We start from the raw sequence: 14,643 nt of genomic DNA on the forward strand, positions 1-14,643 counted from the left end.
GGAAATAAAAATAACGTATGTGGCCTTAATATATGTGTTTAATGAGGAGAACAGATTTCATATTTAGTCATCTGAATCAAAGGCAAACCCAGCTCTCACAGCTCAGTGAAAATAACATAGGTAGCTTGGATATTCTTCACAAACCAGCTCTCTTTCCTGCATATGACCAAGCACCATTAGATAAATAATTTGCTTGATAATGTTTTTCCTCTGATGCTTGTCAAGTTGTTTTGTATACACACTTTTCATTATTTTCCTAGCTGTGGTCAAGCAACACACCTATCTGTGGCAGTGAAAACTGCCAGTGACACCGAGCACCGAGCCCTGGGATGGTAAGGCATCACTCAGATAAGCCAAGATGAAATTCCTTTCTCGTGCCCACCTTTTCTTGGCAGACACTAACCTGACCTACCGGTCTGAACTCTTGTATCTTACCCATAGCTTTGCATACGTGTGACCTCGGTGCACGAGAACAGCAAGAAATCCTGCACTGAAGACGGTGCTGCTGACGTTTACCATGGTGCACCTGAGGGCACCTGCACCTGTGACACAACCTGTATTTCTTATGGGAGATGTTCAGCCTCAGTGTTTGGGTCACCGAGTTCAATAGCAAAAAGTCTCTATCAACCAGCTGTCACAACAGTGTTGCCACAGCCCGGCTAGAAGTCAACAGTCCTTAGACTTTACATGATTGCTATCCTTAATAATTTGATCCAATGAGAGCTGTCATAAACCTAACAAGGCTACTTACAGCATTCCCCTTTCATCGTACCCAAGATTGGTAGCCTCCATTTTAGCTGTTACTGAGAAGGCATAAACAGCAGTGGAAAGAGGGAGGGAAACAGTTGTACCATACATTACAAGCACCTAAATAGCCAGGTTGTGGCTGTGTAATGGACAGTACACACTTACTTCAGTGGTGTAACAATAAAAAGGCTGCAGTGCCGGTTCTCTCATTTTTTGACTGTAAACAGCTTTAATTTAGTCTTGCTTTCATTGTGTAACTTCTATATTTGCATATCCTGGCATTCCTACTACACACATTATGTAACATGGGCAGACTCACTGTTTCCCACAAGAGGCTGAGAATTGACAAGCTAAGCCATACGGAGGGTTTGTAACTTTTGGGCTTACTGTGCAAAGGCAAGACCAGAAACCACTTACTCAACCTTGTACGCCCTCACAGTGTGCACTGTGATCAATTGTTGGTGTGAAATACTAATTTTTGCATATTTTATATATATATGTAGGTTTTAATTTAAAAAATTGCTGTTCTTTTTTAAAATGCCATATGCTCAAGAAGTATCTGCCTGTCCCAGTGCCTCTGTGCTGCCTTTGCTGCCCACGGCGACCCTTTTGATCGGACAGACCCTCTCCTGCAAAAGGGGGCATCTGGCACCGCTCTGTGATTTCAGGGGGACCTGCCCAGCAGAGCTGATTCTGCAAAAGCAGAAGTCTTCTTGGACCTTGGTATGGAGAGGGGATAAACCTGGTCTCTCATCTGGATACCCAGAGTGTCTTCTCGTCAGTGTGCAGGTATGGCTATTCTGACCCTTGGGCTGCGTTCTAGTTAGACTAAATGAGAGCATGTATTATGCATGAAAATTGTTTGCTGAGGCAGTAGGAGAGGCCGAAGCAGACATTATTAATCTACTAAACATTACTGTACTGCAGCCAAGTTTGTAGCAAACACAACAGTAGGGATTGTTGTTTGGTAGAAATTGCCTTGTAATCACTTCCACAAGCCGAGACTCAGTCCCAGCAGGCCCGACAAGTTCGCAAGGGGCAGGAAATGCAAATACAGCCTCTCGAAATACATGCCTGCCACTCACTCACCCACTGGGCGTCTCCTACCCTCAGCACAGCCACTGTCATCACAGAGAGAGGGCAGAACCCTGTCTCCTGTCACTGCTCAACCCCCCCGCCGATGATTGTTCTATAAACCCATGTATCCCCGAGGATGCTTCTGTAACACTGGGAATTGTGGATCGTTAGGCTAGTGGTTTGCTGTGTTGCTAAAGTGCAATTTTACACAGACTTGATACAAGAAGTCAGAGGATTAGACATGGCCTCACTGGAGGAAAAGCACAAAAAAGAAAAAAAGATAAAATTTGAAAGCATAAGAACGTAAACTGTGTAAAGTTTAACTCCAGAGCAGTTACAGTACTGGAAAACAGGCAGAGGCATTGCAATCTGAGCCCACTTCAACGGGCAGCGTTTAAGGTGGGATTGGTTCTGATGTCTCCACAATGACTGAAAATCTAGAGAGCCCTCCTGGTGGGAGCGGTGAGCAAGGGACTGGAGAATTTCTCAAGGACACGAGGGGCTCCATGCTAGCCCCCCGCCAGCAAGGCCAGGGAAGCTCTGAGAGAAACCTCCCTGACTGAGCTGGGAACCTTTACTTCTCCAAGGCACGGAGCCTGGCACTCGGAGTTGTCATGGAGCTCTGCAGGTGTATGTCTGAACAAAGTCTGCTCCAGAGTGTGCTAGGTTGCACTTTTAGAAGTACACAAGTCCTGCAAAGCCCAGCAGGTTTTGGTTGATTCCCTGTCAGTAGTGCCCATTCTTCCAGGCATCCTTACAGACCACAGCCCCCTCCCCTCTCAGCACACTGCGTGCAGTTTTCTGCTCCCACAAAGGGAAGCTTGCAGCGAACACACCTAATGCAAGCGCCTGTGTCAAACAGGGCTTCCTCTGCTTGCCTGCGGCAGGAAGGGAGAGGGTTATTTTTGCAAACACATATGGGCCTCTCTCATCTCTCTCTCCTGTTTAAATATATACACTCCTGACAGTAATGAAACACTCAGGAACATCACTGTGAGAATTTGTTTTAATGTATCAAAGCATCCTTGCTGTTATTAGCATAGTCACCTAATTATCCCCAGAGAAACATACGCCCATATGTTAACGCCCATAAATCATTGTGTGGATCTCTTTTATACCTTTATTTTCAGTCTCTGGGAAGATAAATCACTGGGTACTTAGCATAGTAATTGCTTCAGAACATATGAGCTGCCTATGCCCTGGGTAAAATACTCGGGACACAGAGTGGTGCTGGCAGTGTCTTCTGAAAGCTCACCATAACCCAAAGCCTAACTGTGCTCAGAGTGTGATGCAAGAATATGATGTGCCAATTTAATTTCATAAGAGATTTCTTAAAAAGACAGGAATTTAAAGATGGGAGTGGGGATGAACACAAATACGTGCTAGGCAAAACACGGAAAAACCCCTCATTTAGCATGGAATAAATTCTGCATAGCACAAGGCAGAAAGCCTGATCTGAAATGTCAAGCTAGGATATCAATATCAGTGTTTCCTAGATACCCTGACAGCCTAAGTATTTTAGCCGTATCTGACACATCTCTATTGATATTGGAGATACCAGATTAAAGGCTTAATTTGCTGAATTTTTGCATAATCCTCATGAATTTGGTGAGAATACAGTAACAGAAACTGCATATGAACTCAGAATTCAGTCGTAGCACTTTCAGATCTTTGCCTTGGGCAGGAGCTAGCTCATAATATGTTCATTGTATACTTATCTTTATGTTTTGAGCTGATTTATCCCAGTATGGAGTATGCTATTCTATGCATGTTTGATATGTTCATTTTACTCAAACTATTGAACACAGAACATTAGGACACTTGGAAAGACTGTATCTTGCTTTTTATAAACAGCTGCGTTACACTTCCACTGGAGTGATTTTTAGTAAATCCTCCTGATTTTATTTTTTATCAGTTGAGTTTGTTTGCCATTTCTACACAAGGTATTCTGGCGATTACTCTGATTCTCCTGTAAGAGGGATAAAAAGAAGGAACATTCTTCCCCTCCTCTGATCACTTTGCAGCTTAGGAACTGCAAACTAATATTCAGATAATCAAAGCTCTGCCAGAGCAGAGCATATTATTTGATGTTGCCTGCTCGAGTGCTGACAATTGCTACAAGCAGTTCACTGTAGTACACTTGTACTAGCGTTGCCTAATTTATTAATCATAGAAATTTTGTACGCAAATTAGCTACACAGTTGTGCATCATCATACAATAACCCAAAAATCTGTCTTCACATGTATTAATCCCCGCAATTAAACATGTCATATTACAGCAGTAAAGGGTTTTCCCATTACATTCCAAAACCTGCCAAAAAGTCACTAACAGCCATTATCAGTAAGTGTTTTCTTTTTGTTCCTTACTTCTGGCTTTGTAAAGTGTGGGAGTATTTAGGTCCAAGGCTGTTTTGTGCCTGTCTTTTTTTCTGGTTTCGTTTTTGGGCTAAGTGTCTGTCAGACAACAATCAGTATTTCTCTTGCTGTAGTGCAATCTAAACAAGTGTTTTTGCGCTAGGATGAGTATGCCCATCACCACTGTCCACCACTTCATGCTGAGAACTCAAAATGCCCATTTCAGGAAGTTTCCTTCTCTGCTCTCAGTGACTTCATTTCACATACTGACCATGTAAATCCTAGGCATTGTGCAAAATGGAATCTGCAACTTTTCCTCTCTTGTTTTCTAACTACTCCAAATATTTATTTCATGTAAGTCAAGGTGAGAATGAGGGGCTGACAATTTTGCATGGGACATTTTGCAAAGGAAGACCATTGAAGAAATGCTGCACAGCAAATAGGGACAATTAGTGCAGTTCTGTTCCCAGCTGCTCACCAACCTGCCTTTTTATTGCCACAAGACTTGAAGAACCAGGGAAACAGGAGCAAAGACAGAACTGGAGCAGGAGAAATGGAGAAGAGGGAACAATACATCTGAATGTGAGTGAGAAGAAAAAAGCAAGGGAAGAGCAAAAGGAGAATTAGGATGGGCAACACCAGGAAGGAAAGAGACCTGCAGTTTGGTGACAGAGAACCATTAGGAGTTAACTGTGCAGAAATACAGTTAATAGGATGTTTCATTTACTATGATAATTATTTAACATTAATCCATGTTACAGATATAGTCTCCATAGGCTATGCCTCAGAGAGATAAAAATGAAAGGCATAAGTGGCTTAGTCAAGTATTAAAAAACCAGCACCTGACGAGAAAGTCACTACATGCCTATGTACAAGCCTACAAGAGGTGGGGCAAACCAAAGTCAGAAGCATTTAATATGTAAAAGTAGGTGGGAGAAATTCATAAGCTAAGCTAACTAGTTTGAACCACACATATTTGAACATTAGCTTTTAAAAAAGGGAGCTACTATTAAGGTTTAAAGTCAATACAAAAATACAATGGAAAAAAGACATGCAAAATATCCACAAGCGTAACTGCAGATCATTTCACTACAAATGATGACGCTAAAGCTAGCTTCATTCATTCTTGTGGCATTGAGAGAACTGGAGGCAAAAAAAGTAAGTACAGATACAAAAGAACCAACATAAACAGTGCTAAGCAAATTGATGCCTTTAACAGTTTGCTGTCAAGATTATTACTACAGACATACCTGCAACATAAGGCCTTTTATTCTTTGGTAAAAATCAATCTTAGTTTAGAAACCTCCCCAGTTTTATACCATTTTTGGTTTCTTCTCTGATCCAGCACTAAGCAAATCACCACTGGTCTAACATAGTTGTTTCTAACTGCACTGAGTCAAAATCAGCAAGCATTCCTAAATACTACTTACCGTCACTTGGCTCATGGTGGCCTGCTGTTTTGTCACCTCCAGGTCTTGGATCCCACAGAGGAGTAATGGCAGTATAGAAGCTGTAGCTCTATAAAAAGTGTCATCTTAATATCAGAGGAGGAGCTAGGCATAAGGGGTTGGCTTCAGAAATGTAAATATTTCATAATTAGTTTAGTAACCTGGCTTTTGTTCCCCCCTCCAGGCAAAGCTTTAATAAAGGAATAGGTCTTCTGCAACAAAGGAAACAACAGCAAAAATAGAGACAAGGACACAGCCTAACCCCATTAATATCAGTGGGAATTTGCCTTCATCTTCAGTGGGAATTTGCCTTCATCTTCAGTGGGAACAGAACTTCAAAGACATTGGAATCACCCATGAAACCTGAAGGATAAAATCAGAACCTTTCGTGGTCTATGACACAAACTGTATTTAGAGGATGGTAGTGTAGTCCCGACACTGTCAAAATGTCCCCAGCAGGAGTTCCACCTCCTTGGCTTGGCCACAGCCTTGTCCCTGGTGCTCCGGTGTAGCTGTTAGGACGGACATCAGAGCAGCTACATGTGTGGGCAGTTTCTTTGGCAGAAGAACCTCTCTGAAGCAGGACCATGCAGGAGCTGGGCAGAGAGGAACTTCCTCACAGTGAACACTGTCTCTTTTGCTGTTCATGGCTTTATTTTCAGTGCCCAAATAAGGAAGAAGTTATATCCCTTTTATAGGTGTCATTTTACATATCAGTTACTTAAGATGTTCTTTTGAAGCCTGTCTCTGGCAGAATGAGGACTGAATGCTGTGTCTCCCCAGTCCTGTCTTGTGTTACTGTCTTCTCCAGGGAGATTCAAGATCTTACTCGAGGACTAAGAACATGTCCTGGGTGCACTCTGCCTGCTAAATGCTGTGAAAAATGAACATGGTAAAGCGAAGATGAGGGAACTCATTCCCAAGCATCTCTGCAGGTCTTGTTTTGGTACTGCAAAGTAGAAATTCTGCTAACAGCATTAGTAGTTCCCTTCTCTTCCCTTTGGATGACCCCTTATGCTTCTTCCAATCCTCAGATTGCATAATAAAACACACTATCAAGTCACTGTATGACAATGTACATAAGGTACAACATGGAGAGGTTGTTACACTCTTTAAGGGTAAAGTCCATCTGCCCCACAAACACCCAGCTCCTCAGAGTCCTATTTTAGCTCCTTAAAGAAAAGTCCCCCTCTGTTCTTCCTAACTGATCACCAAGATCAGTCTGACAGCACAGACTCTTTCAAATAAACCAAACTCCAAACCATGGTAGGTGTTTTGGGGAAATGTTCTGTGGGAGTGTGTACCCCAGCTAAGGCTTTCTCAGTAACTTCAGATTATATTCCATTGGGATCCACACCACTGGTGCACTGCAGGTCATGTCAAGAAGAAAACTACAAACATTTTCAGAAAAGCCCCTTTAAAAGAAATACGTTTACTATGCTAATATGTCTGTGTACTACATGGCAGTGATTTTCAGTCCCTGGCTGTAGAGAGGTCTATGGGCAACCTTGAAGAAAACCACAAAATACAAGTTCACACATATTTTCTATACGTTAAACTTAAGGAAGCCTGTGCCTGTATTGGAAAACTATAGGAAAATTTCAAAGCCTGTGCTTTTTGCAAGTCAGACCTGTATTTTATGTCAAAAGATACAACTGGGGACTTGGGTTGTTGGGTTTTGGTTTTTTGGTTTGTTTTTTTTTTTTTTTTGAGAGAGAGAGTGAGAACTGCTCAGGATCTTGCAGGAACAGAGAATTTAGGGTTTCAATATTTTCTTCAATAAAACACGGTATTTCTTTAACGCTAAATTCCTTTGGTGTCTAGTGGCCTCATTTTTAACAACCAGCGTGCATACAATCAGTCTAAGAAATGAGGAATGAGGTGTGTGGTTTGGCTGCTTTGAAAATCATATAATAATGCTATTTGTGGGCTTAGCTAAAATGACTGACAGCTAGACAGATAGTGCAATAAAGGTGAAACACAGCATTGCAGATAAGAAACTAATCTTAATTTCCTGGCCCCCATCTTGTCTGGGTATATGAGCCCAGCGCATCGTGCGATCAAGTGACACTCTTCAACATAATGCTCCTGAGCACAACCGAGTTGATTAGATTAGTTTAACCAATGTGGCAAGGGCAAAGTGAAACCGAGTAGCTTTATGGCCCTTACCACGTATACCATCAGCACAGTATCTTTCCTAACCAAGGGAAATTTTGAAGGGTAACAGCATCTGAAGTAAGCTTAGTGTAATTTAAACGCAGTATTGTATGAAGCATGACAACGAGATCAGCTGAGTAAAAAACTAGAAAAGCTGAACTCTGGACAGTTACGAATGCACTGCACGCAGCAATACGTGTTTGTGCAAAGTATTCAGGAAAAGAGAAATACGTTTCTTCTAAGAGGATGTAGGTGTGGCTACCGCAGTGTTCCAAAGAGATTAAAACAAATCCTGTTGATGCTGTGTTCTTGTGTTTGAAGTAGTAATTAGAGTCTGGCGTCAAGTCTGAATGATAACTATTACTTTCTTCACGCAGGTTTTCTAAGCTTGAGAGACCAGTTTTCAAAAGCTCTCTAGCAAAGCAATTATGTAACCAGTGTTACGCCATCAGGAGAAACTGTTAAAGGATGGCCAGAAATACTGAAGGTGAGTCTTGGTTTTCCAGTACCTTCCCAGGACTGGGCTTTCAAAAGGAAAGTCAGCTTTTTCTGGCAGCAATATCTCATAATTACAACTGGAAATTATGCAATTGGCAAGGTCTCGACAGCCCTGCAAATCGGACCTAATTCATTCAAAGGCTTAAGCCTTTACAATGTAGACACTTTTTGCCAATATTCTCTATTCTAACCCATGGTTTTGTTATTAAAGGAAAAAAAAGCAACCTAGGCTATTTTTTTTTTTTTGATTGCTGATACAGTTTGTATCTGTTACTGCTTCGGATTTTGTGGTTTGGGTACTCCCAGAAGGAGGTTGTCAATGCAGATGCCCCAGAGTCTGCCAAATGACTGGCTTTCTATGCAGCTCAGCCATCAGCCTCCATTGCAGAGATTACATGCCCCAGCTTACTTCACCATAACTACATCTACATTTTGTGGTTTGTTTGTTTGTTTCTTCTTTAGGCATATTAAAAACAACTCTTGGCCTGAACAGAAAGCACTTTTACCAGAACAGATATTCGGATTCCTTTATTCCAAACTCCCATAGCACTGTGTCCCAGATGGCTTAATGCTGAAAAAGTCTTGTATATGGATGTATGAGCATGCTATATATAAAGAGAAACTTATAACTGAAGAGATCCAGTAATGTAAAATAAAGCATTTCAAAATGAGGGAATACAGAACTACATTTGTCTGCGCAACTTTGACTTGGCTATCCTTTACAACTGGAACATCTTCCATGTTGTGTACAAAATCTACAGATAATGGGTAGGGGTTTTGCTGGGGTTTAATCCTTTTTATTAAGTGTAAGTCTTCAGGCATTATTTATTGCTCATTAGCAGCTCTGTCCCAAGAGCTCATTCTGTCATGGGAGTTTTATATGTTTAGCTCCCTGAAGCGTTATGGTTCTCATGTTTGGTCTAGGATGTGTAGTAGTGGTACAAGTAAGATGTATGCCTATGGGTGGAGGAATAAATAGTATTTACCAGTAACAGACTCAAACAGTTCATTTCCTTCCTTCTGCGGGTTCCTTTCTGGTATACTGTAGCAAGTTCTGCTCCTAAACAATTTTTTCTGACTTTAATATATTATTAGTCACAAGATTATCCTGGCTTCATGCTAAGCCTTTACCTAGTAACAAAGCTTTTCTTAAAACCTGTTGAAATGCTTTTCAACCCAAGTACATAGGTTGGTTTCTGCTACACAGTCCTCTGCTAGTACTATACATATGTAAATGTCTTTTTCAAATCACAGTAGCTCAGTTTGAGAATACACTGGAATATCCAGTAGCACTGAAGTTTTAAGTGGTGACTGTTAAAAATTCTTGGAAATGTAAGAAGTATTTAAAGGCCAGATGGTTCAGGAAGCTAACAGGAGATTAACTGGCAACAAAATGTGGGACAACAAAAAGAAAGAAGAGGGTTATCTTCTGCAGCTTGCTTTTTTAAATAAGAAAAATGAAACAATTTGTGAATGTAAACATGAGTGCAAATCACTTTTCAAAGAGTTTTGAACTGCAGGAAGTTGTGGAGTGCCTGCCTCTTCCTGAAGTAGGATAATACCTAGAAACACAACCAGTATATGGGGGTACCAGACTGACATCTTGCCTGAAGCAACAAAATTATCTTATTTAGTATCTGCCAGCAGGCAAAATGAAATGAAAGATCTTGAGCCCAAAGGAAAGCAAATTGTTGTGTCCCCAAAAGTAAAGACTGCTTCCTCATGAGGTGGTACTAAGGACAGGCTGCTTTCCATGCAAAGCTGGTAGAGTGTGCAGAGAAACAACAGCATGGCCAGTGGATGTGGTTCATCCTTGTCAGGGTGACAGCCTGTTCCCAGAACTACCAAGCAAAATGCAGATGAATGAACAAGTGAGAACAAAATTTTAAGTATCAGCCTCAGCCTGTATAAAACCCTAGAAAATGATACATTTAGTTGTAAAAAAACATCTGGAATGACATGCTAAAAATCCTCAGTGGAGACCTGCAAAGAGACTACAATCATCTGAGCAGTACATTCTAGTTAAGTTTTTAAAAGTACAACAGAACTTGGTCTTGATTAACACCTTGTGCGCAGTTTTGTTTGGATCTCCAGCAATGCCATTGCTCCATCTCTCAATGATTCTGTGGTTAGCATCGTATCAACAATATCAACCCTGCAGGTGATGTAACAAGATAATGATGCAATCCTTAGGGATGAAGGTGGAGGTGCTGGTAGGATGACAAAGTCCCACAACCCAGATACAGTAAGAAATAATTGAGATCAGGTAAGGCTGCAGTCAAACATGAAACATTAAAAATGCTGTTCGTTAACAATCTCAGAAGCCATTAAAATGAATTTATATAAATTATTTAATTAACAAACTAGAAATACTGAAGTGACCTGTGTGATCTGCTAGTCTGATGTCCTGAGTAATGGAAAGCAGATTTCCCTGAACCAGTTCCTGTTTGAACTAGATTGTATCATTTTAAGGGGGAAACATCACATCTTGATATAAATATCATCAGCAAAGTTACCGTAACTATTGGTAACCCTCTCAGTGGTGACTTCTGGGTAGCTACAAATTAAGATTGCATGTCTTGGATCTTTGTCTGCCAAAGGTAAGCCATGTGTTTTGAAATGGATATTTAGTACATAGAAGGGTATGTAAAAGGCCTCCATTAACTTTCTCTTTGATAAGGTAAATAGGTGGAAATCCTTGAGGAGAGTATCCTAATCCTTTCATCATGTCTTATGTCTATTCTATGAAATCCCTCTAATTTTTCATCACTCTTTTTGAATTTAGGACATGAAGCCCATCTACAGCATCCCACTTTACCATGCATCACTGCCAGCTATGGAAGTATGAACCTCTCTGTTCTTTCTCAGTATTTACTGGCTTGGGCAATCAAGAGCTAAATTCCCTATTCTAGTCACCACGTCAGAGAAGTAACGACTATGGTCTCCAACTCCAACTCCAGTCCCAGGAGAGGACTCCCTGAGAGATTTGCTGGGCCATTGTTCTTCTTTCTAGAATATAAATTATGCTTATATATCCATAAAAGTCAAAAATGCTTTCACACTAATTCTGCAGAAGAATAAGGCACAAAGGGACTTACAGGAAGTTATCATGAAGTATTTGTGAAGAAGGAATCTGAGAACAGGACAGGTCTCCTGAGTCCTGTACTGGCACTAGTACTGCACATTTACATCTGAAGTAGGATTGCGGAGGCAAATGGGATGCATTGTCAGCTGGTGGATACAATCCCAATATCAGACTGAACGCTATAATTTCTTTCCAGATTTGAAACTCTTCTGGTGAAACAAAAAAAATAGGGCTTGAACCATTTAGCCTAACTCTCTCCTGCAAAGGTAATCATTTGTACCTTCCCTTTCATAGGTAATCCCTCACAAACTTCGGAAACAAAGTATTTTCCCAGCAGGAGGAAAATATGATCAAATGGAAAATATAGACAAAGGAAAATAGTATCTTAAGTAATTCTTCCTTGTAATTTTGTACACTAACTTTTACTGAATTGGTGCTTTTGATTCTGTCCTCTTTCTCCTACTTCAGGAACAGCGATATCTTTTGGCATCAGTCTGTGTTGGGTAGAGCACCAAAATTGCTGAACTCTGTAGACCAAATAAAAGACTCTACTAAAAAGTATAACTCAAAACCGGATTTCATGATGATTTTAATTTCTCCAATCAGTTCAGCCATGTGCACCAGACATGATTGCTCTGATGAATTTCTGCTGTAAAATGCTGAAATCTAGGCCAGAGCTAGGAATAGTTCTTGGGAAGCTCTCTGGATTTCCTGGAGGGCAAGGTGTGACTCTATATGTGGGAGGTAAACGCGAGTGATCTTCTGTTACTAGTAATTAGGTACTGCTTCAGTTTCATTAGTAAGAGCTACATATGCATACTGGAAAAAAGAGTTTACCTGACATTGGATTATTATATGTTGCCGGCTAAGTGTCTTGCAGTGCTCATTACCTTTGTTATTTTGTGATTAGCACTTACAAACATCCAAAAGCTTGTTCATATTTTATCAACACATAAAAAAAATTCTGCCACTTAGAGTTTATATATAAAAGAGAAGGAAATCTCCTGGTAAATCTCAAAATTATGCCAGCGATCTGTCTAATATTTTGGAACTGCTTCTTGCATTAGTGTGTGTTTTTATTAGCTTTAGTGATTTTGCTTTTGATGTTGGTTATAAACACTACCAAATACAAAAGTATGCTTTCCAGAAAGTGAACACCCAGCATGGAAATATCAGTCCTAAAAATTCTGATAACCCAGTGAGGAAACAGAATCTCATGAGGGAAAAGGTTCTGTGTAGCCTTAAATAAAAGAGATACTGCAATTTTCCAGTGATTATTTATCAAAACTTAGCAATACAAACATGAAAAAACACCCTGTAATGGAGCTTAAAATGTCTGTTACATTGAATTATTTTAAAAATCCATTCATTTCAGTGTCTAACCACATACTATTTGAGTATTATGGCAGATATTCTGAAATTCTTATAAAGCATTTTAAAGGTTTGGGGTTTTTCTCCATTTTGATGTTTCATAGCATCACAGGTTTCCAAGTGAGAAGAAAGCCTCCTGATTCTCCAGCCTGACCTTTTGCACAATACAGGTGACAATTGGATCAAGTGATGTCTATATAATTTCTGTAAGAGCCAGAACACTTCCTTTGGAAAAATCCACCTTCTTGATCTAAAGATTTCAGGTAACAAGGAATACTTCACAGGCCTATTTTTTTTAATTTTTTTTTTTTATTCGTTATTTTTTATTCCAGTGTAGTTAGTTTTTTGTTGGTTTTAGTTTTGTTTTTTTTTTTAATTAAAAAAAAAGTCTCTTGACTCAGCTTTCAAGTGCTACATCTTTTAAAGGTTTGTCTGTTAAAGTGAAGATTTCTGTGATTACAATGATGCTCTTTATTTATATAATTCCAGGCGAGTTAGCTCTTATGTGATTAATTGATGGACTAAAGAGATTAAGCTTTTTAAGTCTCTTCTATAAGGAGGGTTTCAAGATCCCAAATCAACCATATAGTTCTGCTTAACAAGATCTGCAATTTTTGTCTCGGTATCAGGCCAAGACATACTGCTCCACCGACAAAATCTCTGTTGCTACAGTGCGCTCCCCACATTTATCCACAAGGATTGCATTTCCATGTGCTCTTAATTGCTTTTCTGTATCCCTACTCTTCATACAGTTCTCCATCAGATAACTGATCTACATTTTTCTTTCCTAGAAATATTAGCCTGCAATTAACTATATTTAAATGCACATCATTCAAATTAGCTCACCTTACCAAAGATTCTGGCAACAATGTGGAACAAATCCTCATCATGCATCACTGCACAACTTCTGTTTCTAATGCAAATATTATCTTACAAAACTGTAAACTAACTAATATTAGCCATTTTTAAATACTTCTGACTTCTTAACAATGCCAAGTAGAAAATGATCCTATTTTAAAATGTAAAGTATCTACTAAGAGCTAAAGATTAATATAGCCAGACACTGAAATGAATTAAAATAGAAGTCTATTTCAGCAATATACTTTCCTTAATTGTTGATAATGTGTGTTGATACCATAGAGTTAAAAGTGATAGGCAAGGGGAACAACAGTTTCATTTCAGGTATTTTATTCTGTAACAAATTAGTTACCTTGTTTCTATAGTAACAACTACAAATTACATTGCAATGATTTTGAACGGGGAGAAAATTCTTAGGGCAAGCAGAAAAAGAAGCAAAATTGTTTGCTGTACCAAGTTCTATTTATTACAGTGAAAATATTCTACTACAGCACAAGTATGACTTAATATGAAATAACAGCAAGTCAATAAATAAAAGCACAATGTGGCATATTCTGAAAAATATCTGGATAGAAATGAGTCATATTCTAATGCTGGATAAACCCTTTCTCCTTCAGTACATGAAGGAATGTTTTATTAAGGTAGCCCAAGCGATGTGTAATTCCCACCACCAAAAAGATACTATCATTACTTCCTACAAAGAGGACCACACCCCTCAAGAAACTCAAGTTCTTCCATACCCACAAAGCTGATGAAATGTTGCCATTGACTGCCTTCCCTTTTACAGGACAATTCTTAGGAAAAGATAGTGATCTCCAAAAGCAGCAACATCGATTCAGCAGAATACCATGTTGGAAGCACTAGATGCTTCTTCAGTACTTTGCCATGGGTAGCTATAGCATAAACTGCTCAAAAGGTCTAAATGAATCAAATTACAATTTTCTCATTTATAGAATGGGGAAGTATTTCACCTTTCTGTACAAGGCACCTGAAGCTCTACCAAACTATCTTTTCTAATTTTTTTTTTTTGGCTTACAGACGACTGCA

This window comes from Pezoporus flaviventris, unplaced genomic scaffold (genome assembly GCF_033815535.1).
Source record: "Pezoporus flaviventris isolate CSIRO_AGI_PZ_B2104156 unplaced genomic scaffold, CSIRO_AGI_Pfla_v1 ptg000013l, whole genome shotgun sequence".
Taxonomy (NCBI): Eukaryota; Metazoa; Chordata; class Aves; order Psittaciformes; family Psittacidae; genus Pezoporus; species Pezoporus flaviventris.